The 19,294-nt window shown below is 36.7% G+C and overlaps 1 protein-coding gene across 4 annotated transcripts in view; it reads right to left on the bottom strand.

Annotated features, from left to right (window-relative positions):
* LOC111510484 (leucine zipper putative tumor suppressor 2 homolog) overlaps positions 1-19,294 on the bottom strand; it is a 279,299-nt gene that overhangs the window by 185,950 nt on the left and 74,055 nt on the right. For all 4 annotated transcript variants that reach the window (XM_074182922.1, XM_074182920.1, XM_074182923.1 and 1 more), the window contains exon 2: positions 19,070-19,110. The gene's annotated coding sequence lies outside the window, so the exon portion shown is untranslated. The remainder of the gene's footprint in view (positions 1-19,069; positions 19,111-19,294) is intronic.

Here is a 19,294-nt window from a genome sequence, read left to right as displayed (position 1 = left end):
TTCTAAATCTAAATGACCAGTGTGCAATGGGTAGCCTTTAATTATTTTAAACTAATGCCATTTTTATTTTGCAGCCCTTTTATCATATATTAGGTTCTACCGAGCATGTTTTAAACAGGTCAATTAATAATGGTCTGTTTACGTCCTTAATGTTCCTCTCCAGTAATATTTCTAACGTTTTCAAAGCAAATGACATGGAGATTTGAATTGACCCAGGTGGCCTCAATCAATTTCCATGTTTTAGGTAGATATCATAGAAACGAGATGATCTGAAGATCACAGAGTTTTTTAAGTAGAGGTTCCAGTTCTTTTTGCAGAATTACTCGATAAATACTGCAGCAACTTACTTGCATGTGGTCAAATTGGAGTTTACAGTGCATATAATCCTCTCTCTGGAAGTCAAATTAGGGACTTCCGGATCTGAATTTGTAAGGGACTTTAATTTATTTTCAAATTCCTCATTCCTGCAATACGTCGTTTTTGGCAAAAACATCCTGAAACAGGTTTGAGTAAGATCGCTAGACAGTTCAATATTTGCCATGAAATTCTGTGGAAAATTTTAGTAGATTCCTTGTTTTATCCTTACCATACTTTAAGAGATTTTCAAAGGCGTGTCACCCTTTTTCATTGATATTTTTAGAATATTATGCAAAATCCACAATTTGAATCGCACATTCTATTCACGGACGAAGCTAATTTTTCAAGAAATATCATTCAAAATTTCCACAACAATCAATTATGGGCGGAAAGAAATCCCATATCATGACATTTCCAACACCAATTTTCTGTCAAAGTGTGGGCAGGAATTATTGGTAGTCATTCTTCTTGCCTGGACGAATTGACGGACAGTCTTACCTCAACTTACTTCAACACCAACTGCTGCTGCTGCTCAAAAATTTATCCTTGGCAACAAGAAACGTAATGTCGTATATGCATGATGATGAGCCAGCACATTGCAGTGTAGTGGTTCGCAATTATTTGAAAACTGTTCACCCAAATCAATGTATTGGCCGCGGTCAGCTTCAAAAATGGTCACCACGGTCTCCAGACCCTAAAACGTTTTTTATGAGGACATTGTAACATTCCATTTTTCCACTTTCCATTTTATACTGTTTGCCTGTACTACTAATGAATTATAATCAGAATGTTTTGATTATTTTTATTCATGTCACGGTTAGGTATACAAATAGACGTGAGTACCTACTCTTCTTCTTTAGTTCAGTCATAGAGTTGTTTTTTCATAGCGATTAACGTAGAGTAAGAAATGAAATATAGACAGAAATATCTACTTTTAGTTATGTCATACTCAGAATCAATAGGTTCTGTGTATGTGTATATCTAAAGGAACTGATGGAACAGCTGGTAACATTGCCTGCGTTCTGAAGTAAAACCGATTATATATGTGAAGGATAACATTTAAAAAGGGTCTTTTCTATACCTTGCTATATATATAAATATAGTACATAGGGCGCTATATAAGTAGGTAGTGATTTAATAAATATCCATCGGAATAAATTACAAGCTTTTGAGTTCTGCCAGACAAAACCATAAAAACATACAATCATAAAAAGCACAAGCATATAAAAGTATGAGAGCCATCAAGAGCATAATAAAAATAATTATTTATTTCGAAGTTGGGAATGCAAAGCCCTATTAAAACTCCCAAATAACCCGGATTTCTTGTTTTCAGCACTGACAAGTATTGAAAAGGGGTACATAATATCTAGAAACTTCTGTAGACGGCATCCGAATAAGGCTAAAGATCAAGAAAGGAGTAAGGAAACGCTAGAGTATACGATTTCCATTGACACTGAAGAGGAATTAGGAGAAACAATATTTGCAGCAAGTGATGGAATAACAATCACGTCTGGGAGTTGTTAGTCGATGTAATGTGTTTGAATTTTTCAATTAGTTCTTGAAATTAACTGAAAAAAAATTTCATAACGAAATATTTTTGGACTATGGTTGATCTAGCCAACTATCATTATTTTTTTCAAGTATATAATCGGATACCCATTGGATATAAACCTCTACCATTAGGAAGCTTCAAACGAAAGATAAAAAAATATCTTCTCACAATAAATAGATCCAACTAGTCAAATTATCTCGAAATCAATATATATATATATATATATATATATATATATATATATATATATATATATGTTAACCCGAAGATTCTCACGGATAAAGTATGATGAGCTGTTTTCTCGGGTTTCGCTCCGTGTTCTGTGTATTTTCTCCCCATAAGGGAGAGATGGCAAATGAGACTTTGCCGAAACGTTGTGAAAATAATCCTTATGGGGAGAAAATACACAGAACACGGAGCGAAACCCGAGAAAACAGCTCATCATATATATATATATATATATATATATATATATATATATATATATATATATATATATATATATATATATATATATATATATATATATATATATATATATATATATATATATATATATATATATATTTGTATTTCAATTTCGCTGTACCTATATATTTGTTGCACTGTTCTAGATAGCATCCGGTTTGTTTGTTTGGTTGGTTTGTTTCTATGGTTGGATGGAAGAGCAATCTCTGCGATGATTTATCATACGCAGATATTGAATCCTGCCATTTGATTGTCTGTAATTGTATGGAACCATCAATGGAAGCCATTATTATTATTATTATATATACACACTTGAATATTCACATATAATTGAGGAACATCCTGTATATTATGAATTTTTGTCATGTACGGACTTCTTTGATCAAAAACCTATTTGATTGCTATTTAGCCTCGAGTGATTAATTTTAGATAAATTGGTAACTTCGATAAAGGCCATGAAAGCTCTAGAAGTTCTTGGTGGGCTCTGACAGATATAGAAATAGTATGTTCTGCAAGTAATTTCAATACAAAAACCAAAATTTTCAATTTTCAGAATTTTACAAGCTCTTCGGATTTTCAGCAGTAAGACAAAGATTCATCCGGCTTCAGCTTTACCCTATATAAAACAACCACTCCCCCTACATTCGCTAAATCCCACCCCGTATCGATCCAGGACTAGCTGCCAGGATACGAGTCTGCGCCACTTCATATTCTCCTAATCCGAAAACTCCCTTTCTGGATGAAAACTACCTGCAGCAACAGCTGAAGTTGCTGAAAATCCCTCCAGATATACTCCGGGGTATTCATTCCAGAGGAAACTCCCTTATCCAAGACGTGAGTTCTCCTCACAAGGGATCCTTCCAGGGTTTCCATCCCGGAACATCTCCACGAATTGGGAATTCTTCATCAGGAGAACAGGAAATGAAAGTGGTGTTTACTAGAACTTTCCAACCCTGCATCCTACAGTTTATCGATTATGCGTACCAGTTTTACATAGGGTGTATTTTCAACGAGGGGAGGAACTTTATAGTGAAGGGATGAAACAGAAAAGGGTGGAATAGAACAACGTATATGGCGGTGTGGCTAAGTAGGCGATATCTTTTCACCTGTGAGACGATCAACGAGAAAAAGACCACAATTCGATCGATTTAATGACATTTTCCTAATTAATACTGCTAAAAACTATTCTCTGATTCGAGACGACATAATATGCCCGTCTTTCGATATATGTAACACGAAATTTCATTTGTTCTGATTATACTTTCGTTTTTGTTTCGAAAACAAGATACTCGTGGGTGTATAAACTCAAAAATATTTGGATACTGCTCTTCCATTTTTGATATTTGCCACAGTTATTGTTACTAATGTAAGATTTTTGTTTCTCAAAACAAGGTGAATTTTCAGTTTTTTTTTAATTTTATTTATCAATTTCTATTCCGTCGAAGTAGTTTCCCTCAGATGTTACACTTGTGCTATACCAACATATCTTTCATGCTCTTTTTGGTATGTGGGAGACAGATAATCTCCGACAGTAACTTCGGGCGTCAGAATTTTTTCCAAAAGATACTTATGACTCAACTTGAGCCAGTAATCATACAGCTCTCAGTTGGAAATACTTTTCAATCGCCAATTAGCTGCTGGCCTACAAGCAACTCCTAGTCCTAGTTGAGGATTACCAAAACCTTGTACACAAAGGTTATCATCTGTCCAAACTACATTATACACTCGCTTGTAGCTCGCAATACACGTTACCATCAGACTATCAGTTACCATCAGGAATGGGAAAAAATACCAGCGTGGTTCAAACAAAACTGGCTGGTATCTCAATCGCCACAAAATAAATAACCAAGAAAGGAATTTCTGGCACTGATAGTAGACAAGCCCTATTAACCTTGGACAGACAACGTGTTACTTCAGGGCTAGTACTAGAGTGCCACCAAGATTTAGCAAAATCCTCGATAGATAATAATCTTGAGGTGGGTTAAAGAGAACCATTGATACCTATGGCCTAATGACTTCGACAATTGCGGAACTAGCCAATCGTCACACCCATGCTCAATTCCTAAAGATATGGGATGGAATCAAAGGATGCAATCTTGGCTAGGATCACCCTGGGCGACATCGGGAAGCTGGCGCCGAAGAAATATCTGGCGATGACCAGGAAAAATCTACGCTTAACAGTAGGATTTCTGACTGGCCACTGTCAACTAAGGAAACACCTTCATAATATGGGGCTAGTGGACACACCTCTATGCAGGATGTGTGAACAAAAAGATGAAACTGTCAGGCATGTCCTATGCGAGTGTCCTGAGTTATCGTCAATAAGAGAGTGTGTGTTCGGCGAGTCTTGGCCTACACCTGATAATATAAAGGAGATGTATCCTAGTGACCTGTCCACCTTCCTGGAAAGGACAGAAGGACGATGACCTAGGGAGACAACTCTTCGGGAGGATGTACAATGGGTCACATGTGGCCTGACGATTTTGCCAGCTTTTTTAATGACTATGTAGATAATTTGATGAAAACTATAACAGACTTCAATCAGTCACCTTGAAATTTTAATTATAGACCTAACCGGTCGACTGTATTGGCTCTATGTGAATTTTATGAAGTTGTGGATGCCTTTGAGAGTCGTCAGTTTTGTGAGGCGAGGTTTTACGACCTGTCAAGGGCCTTTGATACGAAACGACATTATTTCTTGCTAATAAAATTGGAAAGATATGGGTTAGAGGCGTGGCTTTGAAGCTTTTTTCGTCATATTAGGAGAAAGGAAAGTATTTTGTGAGTGTCTCCGGTCGGAGATCTGCTGAGTACCCAGTTATGTTTGGTGTCCCACAGGGCTCCGTTTTAGGACCCAATGACTTATGTATGAGTATTAACTCTGATGTTTCTTCCATTTTTTATGCAGATGACTCCACATTCGTTGTGAGAAATTTAAATAAAAGCAGTGCTTTACAGACCCTTAATTGTTCAGAACAGAATGCTAAAGTTTGGTTTCGATGTAATTTCCTTTTACATATTCAATAATCTATAGCAGCTTCCCCCACCGATGAAAAGGTATATATTATATAACATTTTTTTCTTCTTATCATCTAAGCTTTGCAACCTAATATGTCTCAATGACGTTCGAGTAAATCCCCATTTTGCATCGTGGGCTCCCCTGCTGAAACTCTAAATAATGTATTGGCTATACACAACGGTGGTAAAATCCATGAAAACATATGCACCGTTGGTTGTAGCTGGAAATGAACCAGAGTGGCGCAAATACCTGCTTGTAGGGATCTAACGGAAGCAGTGAGAAGAGCAGAATTTTTTTATAGGACAAAATACAATATTCAAAAAAAGGTCTGATTTGGGCTTTATAAAGCATCAAAAGTTGCTGAGGTGTGTACAGTTTTCTGATTCGGAACAGTGTTCCAAGCTTTTGAGAAGCAGCCTTTACAATTCCAGCTACATGATTGTGCCAAGATATATTGGTGTCCATTTTAACCCCAATAAACTTATCGAAGCAGAAAGTGGAATTATCTGACCTGACATTATTATATCTGGTTGGAAGACATTTATCTCTTTGGAGAAAACTGATGCCTAGGTTTTTTGTGGCATTGAATTGAACCTATTTACTTTCACCCCAATTCGAAATCACTTCTAGATCCTCATTAAGACATGCAACCTCCTGCTGCCGGTGAAGATATGCATCTGCGGCAGATGTCCTGTAATCCAAATGGAAAGACGAGACGACCGTGTTGTCGTCAGCAAAGCTATATATTGGGTTTTTGGGTTTTTCCAATAAGTCGTTGATATACAATAAAGAGAGAGTTGGAGATAATATGGCTCCCTGGGGAACAACAGCGTTGATGATGTCTTGAATCTACATATACGTTTTGTAATGATTGGAGAAGCATGAGTGGGCCATTCTAGACTGAAGATCACTAAGTTTCAGTGTTTTCCTGAGACTGGAAAAATAGTCAAGCCAGAGTTTCTGACCAATGGGAGAAACAATGCAGTAATAAACATCTGATTGAAAATCGCGTCAAAACTATTACTTGACCATCCACGAACTGAAAAACATATAAGTAAGCAAACTCGATTCAACATTGGTGATATTTCATGTGACAATTTCCTAGAAAATAAACCGCAGAATGTATTTCAAAACCCCGACGTCCTATGATACACTGCGCACGGCCGTCCTGCTATTTATTCCGCTTCTCGCGAATAAAAACCCTCCTGCGACGGCGAATAATCTCTGCGATTCCCGACTCTTCAGTCGCCTTTCTTCCTTTTTCTGCTCCTTCGAGATAATTCTCGATTTATTCACAACCACGGACTGGTCAGTGCATCACTGAAGATATAGCTCGGTACGTGTATTGGTCCATGTAACAGTGTTTTATGTAGATCTGGTTTATAAATCACACGCGAGATGTGCGTTCGAGAATCGCACTCTTCTTCTTTCTTCAGGTGCTGCCTATCTGCTCTCTATTATCTAGATGAATTGTGGACGCAGATTCGAGTTTACTTTGAACGCATTGTATTTCATTCGGAGTCTGGCAGGGCGAGGCAGCCGAGATAGCCGAACACGAAGCTGAATAAGTGGATATGATAGGACGAATCTATAATCAGAGGCGGAATTAAGGAAAGGGCACCTTTTTCGACGCTCTTCATTGAGATCGGCGACATTAACTTCCTAAATTGTATAATAGACGTTGACGAGAATGAAAAAATTGGTCGATAATCACGGAAGCAAGTTTTATATTTTTGATATTTAATTAGCAATTTATTCTCTTGCCCTTATTTATTGAGGAACGTACTGTAAGAACTCGGTCCATCAGTCATAGTGGTTTTCAAATCCATAAGCCTCATAGGCATTATGGAATCTAGGTTTACTATAAATATCTGGTGAGCACCTAATTAGCACTTTATTCTCTTGCCCTTTTTTATTTAGGAACGTACTATAAGAACTCAGTACATCAGTCATGGTAGTTTTCAGATGCATAAGCCTCATAGGCATTATGGAATCTAGGTTAACTATAAATATCTAGTGAGCACCTAATTGGCACTTTATTATCTTGCCCTTTTTTATTTAGGAACGTACTATAAGAACTCAGTACATCAGTCATGGTTGTTTTCAGATGCATAAGCCTCATAGGCATTATGGAATCTAGGTTAACTATAAATATCTAGTGAGCACCTAATTGGCACTTTATTATCTTGCCCTAAGTAATTGAGGAACGTACTATAAGAACTCAGTACATCAGTCATAGTGGTTTTCTTATCCATAAGCCTCATAGGCATTATGAAATCTAGGTTTACTATAAACATCTAGTGAGCACCTAATTGGAACTTTATTATCTGGCCCTTAGTAATTGAGGAACGTACTATAAGAACTCAGACCATCAGTCATAGTGGTTTTCAGATCCATAAGCCTCATAGGCATTATGGAATCTAGGTTAACTATAAATATCTAGTGAGCACCTAATTGGCACTTTATTCTCTTGCCCTCAGTAATTGAGGAACGTACTATAAGAATTCAGTCCATCAGTCATAGTGGTTTTCAGATCCATAAGCCTTATAGGCATTATGGAATCTAGGTTAACTATAAATATCTAGTGAGCACCTAATTGGCACTTTATTATCTTGCCTTTTTTTATTTAGGAACGTACTATAAGAACTCAGCACATCAGTCATGGTAGTTTTCAGATGCATAAGCCTCATAGGCATTATGGAATCTAGGTTAACTATAAATATCTAGTGAGCACCTAATTGGCACTTTATTCTCTTGCTCTCAGTAATTGAGGAACGTACTATAAGAATTCAGTCCATCAGTCATAGTGGTTTTCAGATCCATAAGCCTTATAGGCATTATGGAATCTAGGTTAACTATAAATATCTAGTGAGCACCTAATTGGCACTTTATTATCTTGCCCTTTTTTATTTAGGAACGTACTATAAGAACTCAGTACATCAGTCATGGTAGTTTTCAGATGCATAAGCCTCATAGGCATTATGGAATCTAGGTTAACTATAAATATCTAGTGAGCACCTAATTGTCACTTTATTATCTTGCCCTTAGTAATTGAGGAACGTACTATAAGAACTCAGACCATCAGTCATAGTGGTTTTCAGATCCATAAGCCTCATAGGCATTATGGAATCTAGGTTAACTATAAATATCTAGTGAGCACCTAATTGGCACTTTATTATCTTGCCCTTAGTAATTGAGGAACGTACTATAAGAACTCAGTACATCAGTCATGGTGGTTTTCAGGTCCATGAGCCCCATAGCAATTATGGAATCAAGGTTTACTATAAATATCTAATGAGCACCTAATTAGCACTTTATTTTCTTGCCATTATTCATTGAGAAACGTACTATAAAAACTCAGTGTATCAGTCATGGTGGTTTTCAGGTCCATGAGTCCTATAGGCATTATAGAATCTAGGTTTACTATGAATATCTAGTGACCACTTAATTTGCACTTTATTTTGATTGTCTATGTATGAGTTTATGAGTATTTCAAGACCTTATTGTATATTGTTAATTTTTTCTCAAATCAGGTATCCCGAATTTTTTTTTCGCTTATTCACGGTCGTTTTCATCTTAATTTCTTGCAAGCACCTAATCAGCACCTTATTACCATGCTTAGTTTATACCTGATTGAGCATTCGTCCTCGTTTTCGAAAGACCTGATTCTTAGATCTGTTGTTTAGCGAAATTGGAAGATTTTGTTTATTAATTAGAAAATTTTACTTTCTTCGCCGTTTAGCACTTAATTAGCACATAATAGAGTTTCCTTAACTTTAACTATTTCATTATTATTTTCATTGCGTTGCTAGCATTACATAGCAACGCAGCTTTGAATATTGAATTGCGGTGTAAGTTACAGATCACCTAATTTTTGACTTCGGTACCTAAAAAGTATCTAATTTTGGCATTTTGTGAATGCAATTTCCGTACTTTGCGTCGCTGGCGTAGCAGAGCTAAAAACGGAATTGTCTGACCTGACATTATTATATCCGGTTCGGAAACATGTTCTTGGAGGAAACCGAAACCTGTATTTTTGTGGCATTGCTTGAACTTGGTTACTTTAACCCCAATTTGAAATCACTTCTTGATCCTCATTAAGATATGCAACCTCCGGCTGCCGGTGAAGATGTGCCTCCATAGCCGATGTCCTGGAATCCAAATGGAATGACGAGACAACTGTGCTGTCGTCAGCAAAGGAATATATTGGATTCTTGGTTTTTTCCAATAAGTAGTTGATATACAATAAAAAAAGGGTTGAAGACAATATGGATCCCTGGGGAACACCAGTATTCGAGAGATATCCATCGACGGCCACTTGCAGGAACTTTACTTCAGGAAGCTGAAGAGCCATACAAAGAAATGATCTGACAAGCCATAGCATCGAAATTTGGCCAGCAAACCCTCATACTACATCTGGTCAAAGGCCTCAGAAATATCAAGCGCAACAGCTCATGATTCTCCATGTTTCTCGATTGCGTTATTCCAAATATGTGTGGCATACGATAGCAAAGCGACTGGTCTATAGTTATTTTGTAAGATTTTTCTGGTCCTTTTTGGGAATAGGTTCAACGCGAGCAACCTTCCAACAAGAAGGAAGAATCCCCTTCGGAAACATTGCTTCCTCCGAAGAAAATTCTTTTCAAAGATTAGAAATTTGAGACACTCTATTTCCGTGCGATTTTTGAATATTTTTGCGTTAACACAAAGCGTAGTGAGGAAATAATTATGCGTCAAATGAGTTATTCAAAGCTAGTCCTGTAAACATTATTTCACTCACTACATAACGACGGAAAATCCACCTCCGAACAAATCATACCGAAGCCACCCACTTTGGTATAAACATTCATCAGCAGTGATGCCAATTTTTCAGTAATTACTGCATTTGTGAGTGTTTTCATCGACTTACAGTAAAAGTGCAGGATTTTGCGATATAAAAATGGTCTGGAAAAATCCAGTATCTCTAAATCACAAATCTAATGATAGTCGGCCCTTTGGAGAGACAATCGAGTTTTGGGGTTTATTTTCATTCAATTTGAGTCCATTCTGTGTGAACTAGCATTTGACTAATTTTTTTTCAACACTTCGAATCAAATCAATGTATGAATACATTGTGTTGATGAATACTATGACATAAGTCGTTTATGTACACAATAAATAAAAAAGGTCCAAGTATAGAACCCTGTGGTACTCTATGTTGTATCGGTTTATTGTCGGATTTGACTTTATCAAACAGGCGTCACTGATGCCTGTTTTCAAGACAGGAGCTGAGGAGACTCAAAATGGTAGGTATCATTGGAAATAAACATATAGTCCAGTCATTTTAGGGAGTTTGCCTAGGAAAGTGGACATACCCAGCTGTGAATTTGTATACACTTTGTATTTTGGCATCATAAAAGTAGTCTCAAAATTCAGAAATGATTCGACGGCCTCAACTTCAAAAATTGGAGGTCAAAAGTCAAAAAACTGACTTTTTGCACGTTTTTTGCCAATATCTCGTTTCCAATGGGTTTTATGCTAATTGTATTTATTGTCAGTATTGTAGGAATTTAAATTCTCTACAACTTTTGTTTCAACATTTTTTCATACGTTGAATCGTTTTTGAGATAGAGGGCAGCGCGAGCGCAGAATAAATATTATTTGAAATCAACTGGTTGTCCCGATCGAAATCAGCTCATTTAAGGTTCATAAATTATGACTTAATAGATAATTATGAATAATTTTCATTTTTTTTAACAAATACATTATATTTAAATATTTTTTTCATTAATTATTTATTTTCAATTAAGTATCAATTTATTTAATAACACTTACCTGCCCGTGTAGTTATAAATTTGTAGAAGGAAAATATATATTATATTATGATTTGAATCTAATCTATAGTAATTATTCTTTAATACATAAAAATGAATAGATAAGAAATAAAATTTTAAATAATATTTTTGTTAAAAAATCTCCTTTGATACATTTGTAAATGTCAAAATCAAAAAAACAGATAAAATAATCAAAAGAATAATGAGTTTTCATTTCAATCTTCTTCTTCTTCATCGTCGTCGTCTTCTCGCAGCTGTAAAAATTCAAGGGCGTTATCATTTTATTTGTCATCTTCACCCAGATTCGATTCCAATTCTTCCATGATTTCTGGATCAACGGACCTATCTTCGTTAACATCGGTCTCATATGGTACAGCATTGAGACAAGCTTGTCCATTACAATGGCCACAAGCTAAAGAGCATTGCAACCCCGCTTTCCTGCATCCACATCTTGAACCACAACCACTTTTGCAGTTACAGAATATCGTATTGAGTAACTCATCTGGAGCAGGTGGTAAAATGGTCATGCTAGGTTCTAGCAATCCGTTACGCATTGTCCAACCCCATTCCTGGGGTTCCAAATCATGTTCTAACCAAGTTTGAACTTGGTAATAAACACGCGATCAAAATGTTGGTGAGCTGCTCCACTTGTTGGTGGGATATTTGATAACTGCACAGGTTTATTGAGCTTTGTTAGCTTGACATATTGTGCATAACGAAGATAATCGATAGTATCTACAGACTTTGGAGCATTATAAACAGCTAATAAAGTTTGCAATCCTCTATCAAATGCTGCGGCAAGTTCATCCAAATCGAATGTTTTCAAAAACGTTTTTTTTTTCCTTTTTTAAAGAGCGCAGAAGTCGTATCACAGCCGCTCAAATCGTGAAGGAACAAAATGTGTTTTCTAGAACTTGAATATTTGTCGAAACTCTTAGAGGAGTATATTTCCGTTTTCACATTGGCTTTGCCAACTTTTTTAAAGAAAATTTTTTGTTCAAGATTGGACGTACACTGCCTAATTAAAATCACAAGTAAATCAATATTATTGCTGTTCTTTGATGTTTAGATTCTTCAATAGCGGTACCAATAATGAGAGCATCCACATCATCTCTGGCCTGTTTAGTGTTGATGTCAACAGCTTCATTTTTCAATAAGTATAGTAATCAGCTTTTCTTTATTTTTGCTATTTGATAGAATTTTTTCTTGGCTAATTGGTACAACCATGGTTTCGTCCAAACAAACTTCGTATGTTTTTGAAATTGCAGCCATTCTTCTCTGCTGCTCCATACCTTTTATGTTTTTACTGTAATCTGAGTATCCATCAAATACAACAATAATCTTTGATTTATAATTGAATTATTATTTTCTACTCAAAATGCAATTACCGTAAAAGAGAATACAATTGAAATGTAATTAAAGTATATCCCTTAATGACTTTTTGAAATACAGGAATAAATTGCATTATTGAATTCATAGATCGGTTCATTAATGAAAAAAATATTTAAATATAATTTATTTGTTGATAAAAAATTAAAATTATTTATTGAGTTTTAATTTATAAACCTCAAATGAGCTGATTTCTATCGGGACCACCAGTTGATTTCAAATGATATTTAATCTGCGCTCGCGCTGCCCTCTATCCCAAAAACGATTCAACGTATGAATAAATGTTCGAAACAAAAGTTGTAGAGAATTTAATTCTCTACATTATTGGTAATAAATACAATTAGCATAAAACCCATTGGAAACGAGATATTGGCAAAAAACGTGCAAAAAGTCGTTTTTTTTTCACTTTTGACCCCCAATTTTTAAAGTTGCGGCCGTCGAATCATATGTGAATTTCGAGAATACTTTTATGATGTCAAAATACAAAGTTTATACAAATTTACAGCTGGGTATGTCAACTTTCCGAAATGCAGGCCTAAATCGACCTAAAATGACTGGACAAATATCAATCAATAAATAATCAGTTATGAGGATTTCCATTGATTCGCGAGTAAAGTGCAAGTATTTTACCCCAAGTTTTCGACTACTTTGTGCAATTTCCATTAGCAACACTGTATCGCAGTGTATTATGACTCACGGGTGCTAAACAATGCTTCGGGTGGTGTAATTGTAGCAGTGTTTTAAGTCACCGTGACTGTTCTCTCATTGGTTACACATACCTGTTTGCAAGAAGGAATATTTATGAGTGTTCATTGAGATTTCGTCTGGAGGTTTGCCGATATTCTCGGAAAGTTCAGTAGGTGTGACATGAATTATTATCGTAAGAGTTTCAATAATCGAAGTGATCGGTGACGCGTGTTTGGTTTCGAAGTTGACTGCAAATTAGTCAGTTTTATGCATGTTTAACACCTTGAATAAACGCAGCATTAGTCGACTGTACATCTTTGCAGAAGGTGCCCATTTCTTGAACTCACATACATTGTAAAAATATTTTGCTCATTGAAGATTCTGTATTCCGACTTTTCTGACTTTTGGACTGGAATTTTTTTTCTAATGAAGAATCCTGTATGCAATACTCTCCATCTGGAAAATGATATTTCCATTTTGGAAGATAAGTATGATCTTTTCTGTAGAGTGGAAAACAAAGAAATTATGAGAGCTGTGAATCAAAACAATGTAAAAAAATCTATTGAAAGCTGTTTTAATTCATTCCATTCAATGGGGTGATCACCAGTTGATTTTAGAATATGCTCCGCTACCCCTACCCTGCCATCTGTCTTCTCCTTATACATATATTGACGATGTCCATTTTTAATTAATAATAATAATAATATTTATTTCACTTGTTGAACAGTATGAAATCATTACAATAAACATTTACATATAGTAACAAGGAAGACGTCCATGTATAACTGAAAACAAATATATATAGAAATATAAAACAATAAAACATGACAGATACTACACTGTACATATAAAGGTAATTAACATTTTTTTTATCAAAAGTAACTATTAAAACTCGTCAACGGTGTAGCAGTTTCTTTCAATAAGATATTTTTTCAATTGTCTTTTGAATATGCAGATGTTCATTGAGTCCTTAATAGAAACATCTAGCTTATTATATAATTTGGGCCCAAGGTATAGGAGACTCTTCTGATAGAGGGAAGTTTGGTGAGGATTCGCTATCAACAATCCCCTAGCTCTAGTTGCGTATGGGTGGTCCTGCTGGTTTGCGCAAAATTTTTCTTTATTCTTATAAACGAAGAGACACATCTCGTATATATACAGACCAGCAACTGTGAGTATTTCCAGCTCTTTGAATGAGTTTCTACATGAGTGTCCCAAACTAGCAATTATTCTGATCGCGCGCTTTTGTAAAATAAATACAAATAGTTGCATAATACAGATTTAGGAGAACCTCTCTTCCACAATGATTCGACATAAATCTCAGTGCATAACAGTTCTTTCGTAGTTTATCACATAGTGAATCTATATGAGGACCCCAATTGAGCTTATGATCTAGAGTTAGCCCTAGCATTTTTTTTTTCTGGTTTGGATGTCACCTATCTTCATATATTTTAAGAGTTTCTGTGGTGTTCTGCAATGAGAATTTGACTAATGCTGTTTTGCTGATATTCACTAAATGATTTTTATAGTCCATTCCATTATTTTCTCATATATGGATTCTGTTGTTTCTGCAAGTGCTAATGTATTACAATCAGTGACCAGAACATTTGTATCGTCTGCATATGTACCTTTGAAAAACTATATAGGTATTGTATCAAGTCGTTCGCATAAATAAGAAAAAGCAGTGGTCCGAGTATAGACCCCTGTGGAACTCCTTGCTTGCAGGCCAAGACTGACTGTGAACACCTTGAATTATCACTGTTTGTGACCTGTTAGCTAGATAGGTCCTCATCCAATCTTGGGCAAGTCCATGAACCCCATAGCGATGCATTTTCTGGATTAGTACACAGTGATCCACACAGTCAAATGCTCTAGAAAAATCGATGAACAAACCACAAATTTGTAGTTTGTTATCCAAGGCTGTTAGTATGTGTTCTATGAAATCATACAAAGCTGTTTCCGTGCTTTTATTTTGCATGAAACCATGCTGGTTTGTCGAAAGTAATTCATTTTTGACAAGAAACGATAGTAACTGAATTTTAATATTCATTTCGTATAACTTGGATATACTAGAGAGAAGACTTATCCCTCTATAGTTCTCATAGCTATTTGAGTATCCTTTTTTAAAGATTGGGGTAACGATTGCAACTTTTAATTTCTCAGGGAACATTACTCGTTCCATAGACAGATTTATCAGATAGGTCAGAGGGTAGACTATTTCTTCCATGCATTTTTTAGAAGATTGTTTGAGACCTGATCATATCCGCTAGTGTTAGAATGAATTCATTTATTGAATCAAAAACCTCATATTCCTTGTTTAGGTGGAGAAATATGGATTTTGAGCAGAGTGTGACTATATTTTCCATAAAATTTAGGTCATATTCTCTTTGTTCTTCCGCTTTCGTAAAATGAGCATTAAAATTGTTAGCCATGTCAATTGCAATTGCAATTGCATCTAGGAGTCTATATAACTTTTTCAACACGAACAAAGTATATTTATTGTGAATAAAATATTCCGTTTTTTCAACCATAGTTTCGGGTTTAGGTTAGTTTAGATTAGGTCTAAAATGAGTGGATCTCTTCCACCCTCCACAGCAACACGCAAGGGTTTATTGTGGCTCACACTTATTCACACTTGACCAGATAAACCCATCCTCTTAACGAAGCCGATTAGATTATATGGTGAGTGGTCTTTCAGGTCAGATGGTACAAGGTGTCCAGAAAGGGTATCGGGTGTTTATTTTCGCGCCATATTCGAAACGGGCCGACGAAAAGGAGTGGGAAGGGGTTCGTGGTGTCCGACATTTTGTGGAGTTTTAGTCACGATAGGTCAAGAATTGAAGGATACGGACTATGCTAATCGACTGAATTTTACAAACGAAATGCTGCAGCGATTTAATAACTTTGAAAACATACTGTTCAGCGACGAAGCAAATCTCCACCTGAATGGTCACGTTAATAAGCAGAATTGTCGGTACTGGGCATTGAAGAATCCGAGACGAGAGCATGAACGACCCTTGCACAACCCAAAGGTCGTTGTTTAGTCCTTATTTTCATGAAGATCAACGAGGCCGAGCAATCAATGTGAATAGTGACCGTTATTACGATATGTTGCGAAACTTTTTGGTCCCAGAGTTGCAGGAGTTTGCAGGCTTCAACTCAAGAACGTGGTTCCAGCAAGATGGGGCCACTTGTAATACCTCAAATGACTCAATGGAAGTTGTTAACGAATTATTCCCTAATGAAGTTATTTCGCGAAGGGGTAACATCCACTGGCATCCCAGAGGCCCCGACCTTAGCCCGCTTGACTACTTTGTATGGGATACCTTGAAAGTAAGGTTTATCAAAATAATCCGACGAACCTAACCCAATTGAAGCAAAACATCAGGTCAGAAATTGCAGCAATATCGAGAACTATGTGTCAACGTGTTATCGCTAATTTTCGTTCCCGTTCAGAAGAGTGTCAGCTCCGTAATGGTCTTCATTTGGATAACATTATCTTTTCCAAATAATTTTCCAATTCATATGCTAACAATAAACTATTTTTTTTGCTTACAGCTAATTTTTGTTTTATTGAACTTACAAATACCCTTTCTGGACACCTTGCATAAGTATGACCCTGCCAAACAGATGCGACACACACTATCGGAAGACAGTGTGTTTCGTTAGTGATGATCCAAATGACAGTGACCTCAAAGGAAGCCTGCTAGACATCGTAGTTCATCTCTACTGTAGTCCAACAACTGTTTGGTATCAAGCTTCGAGGGGTGAATAAACGCCTTGGAGTTAGCCAATCCCGGAAGATTCTGCCAGAAGTCTATGAATATTCTTGCCAAGCAGGTGTTCAATCTTTGTTTGGCAAAGCCTAAAGCGATGCCAATGACAGGTTCTGGTTCGATAAAGCTGCTTGCAGCACCGTCCTTCGCAAGGGAGTCAGCAGCCTCATTGCCTTCCAGACCAGTATGGCCAGGAATCCATACCAGAAAAAATATGTTAATACTTCCTATCGAGGAGAGTCATTTTTGTCAATTTGCTAACAATTTAGACGTTGCTCGGTAGTAGCCGAGAGCTTCCAACGCCGCTTAACTGTCCGAGAATATTTTTATTCACTTGTGTATGAGGTTGGATTCTTCCAATCTCTCCGCACACAATTCAATAGCGTAAATTTCCGCTTCAAATACAGTCGTATAGGTTCCTAGGCAGGTTGATATCATCTCTGTCCTGGGTCTGTAACTGAAAATACCTGTACCAGAACGAGAAGGTGTCTTTGATCCATCTGTGAACCAACAACTATCTGCTCTTTATATTTCCTTCTTCCGGAGAATCCAGTCCTCTCTACTCTGCTGCATGGACGCAGTAAATAAAGTGATACCAATTGGTACTTGTCGGAGAGGAAATAATGCTGGAAAGTGAAGGATGTGTCCAATTTATCAAACTAAGTTATGGTCTGTGCTAGGCCCCACTTTATGGAACATCTCATATGACGACTTTCTAAAATCGTAAATACCTGGCGGAATAAAACATAACGGTTTCGCCGCGATAGTGACAGCAAAAACAGAAGACCTTCTGGTGAACTTGACGAACAGGGAACTGGTACGTACCTCAGAAAAAATCAACCGGCTGCGCTTGAAATTGGCTCCCGAGAAGACTAAAGCTATCCCACTCTGAAACCAATAAATTTCGAAATCCAAGATTGAAGATTAGACTCAGCAAAACTGTGAAATATTTGGGTATATGGCTAGACACACAGCTCACTTCCGCTGAACATATAAGCCAAATCATAGTCAAAGCCGACGACAGAACCGTGGCTGCACTAGCAATAGGTGGCCCCAGACCATCGAAATGATGATAATCCAGTATGTTGCACTCCTAGATGCTGTAGGACTCACCTTGCTGGTACACATCCCTCACTAACAAAAAGCCTCTTCTGAAACTTACCCAAATACAGATAAAACTGGCGATAAGCATATCGAACAATATCCGCAGAAGTGGCCGGTATCATAGCGGCAATTCCTCCAATAGAACGGCAAGCTAGCGAGAGAAAAAATAGATATTCAGGGTCAGGCTTACCGAGATCGAATGCAGGAATTAACGTAATGCACAGCTGGCAACCAAAAAAGGAGAAAGAGAAATTCGTGGAAGATGGATATACTCAATTTTACCAGATTTAAAGGTCTGGATCAATAGACCTTTTGGTGAAGTGGATTCTTTCCTTTCCCAGGCACTTTGGGGCATAGTTGTTTCTTCATAAACATTTGTGATCGCAGGAGAACTGAATCCCCAAATTGCCCGTATTGTCAAGCAGAAGACGTACAGCATATACACTCTTTACCTGTACAAGATGGCAAAAAGCAAGGACACTATTTTTACACAAAACGGGAAGAATTTTCTGTGCAGTACCGAAGTAATGCAAAAGCGGTTCCAGTACTTGGAGCTCAGAGAGTAGATGTTATTCAGGTATTAAAAATCCACAACGGAACGACCTTACTTTTTTTGAAGATTTCCTCTCTGACGAAGAAGAAACACCAACTCGAGCACCAACTCGGGCACTGCGACCGTTACTACATTGTCTTTGATAATGTCTACCGTAGTAGTGGACGAAACGTCATGAAAACCTGCAGGCCATGGCCAAAAAAAACGGAAACTATCTTTCACACAGTGAAAGTTTAAATTCTTTGTTCATTTTATTATTTGGAAGTTATTGGTTATTGCAAATTTCAAATTACCATCCTGCAAAAAAGTGTTGAATACAATTCATGTTCGAGATTCAATCCAAAGACTCACCTGAATAAATCCAGAAACTGCATCAAATCGAAGTAATAAACCTGAAACAAATCAAGAATTATTACTCATTCATATACACAAAGCATATCCCTGGCTTGAACCAGGAACTTTTTAAGAATCTCATGGAAACTCAGTTAATATATCTCGTTAGTGTGAGAATCAGGAAGAGCATGCATCGTTCGTAACGCAACAGGAAAAACTGTAAATTAGCTGGTAAAGATAGGT

This window comes from Leptinotarsa decemlineata, unplaced genomic scaffold (genome assembly GCF_025532065.1).
Source record: "Leptinotarsa decemlineata unplaced genomic scaffold, Ldec_3_MD MMD2_tig00026330_RagTag_RagTag, whole genome shotgun sequence".
NCBI lineage: Eukaryota > Metazoa > Arthropoda > Insecta > Coleoptera > Chrysomelidae > Leptinotarsa > Leptinotarsa decemlineata.
Note: the sequence above shows the minus strand (reverse complement) of the source record. Positions and strands in the feature narration are given on the sequence as shown.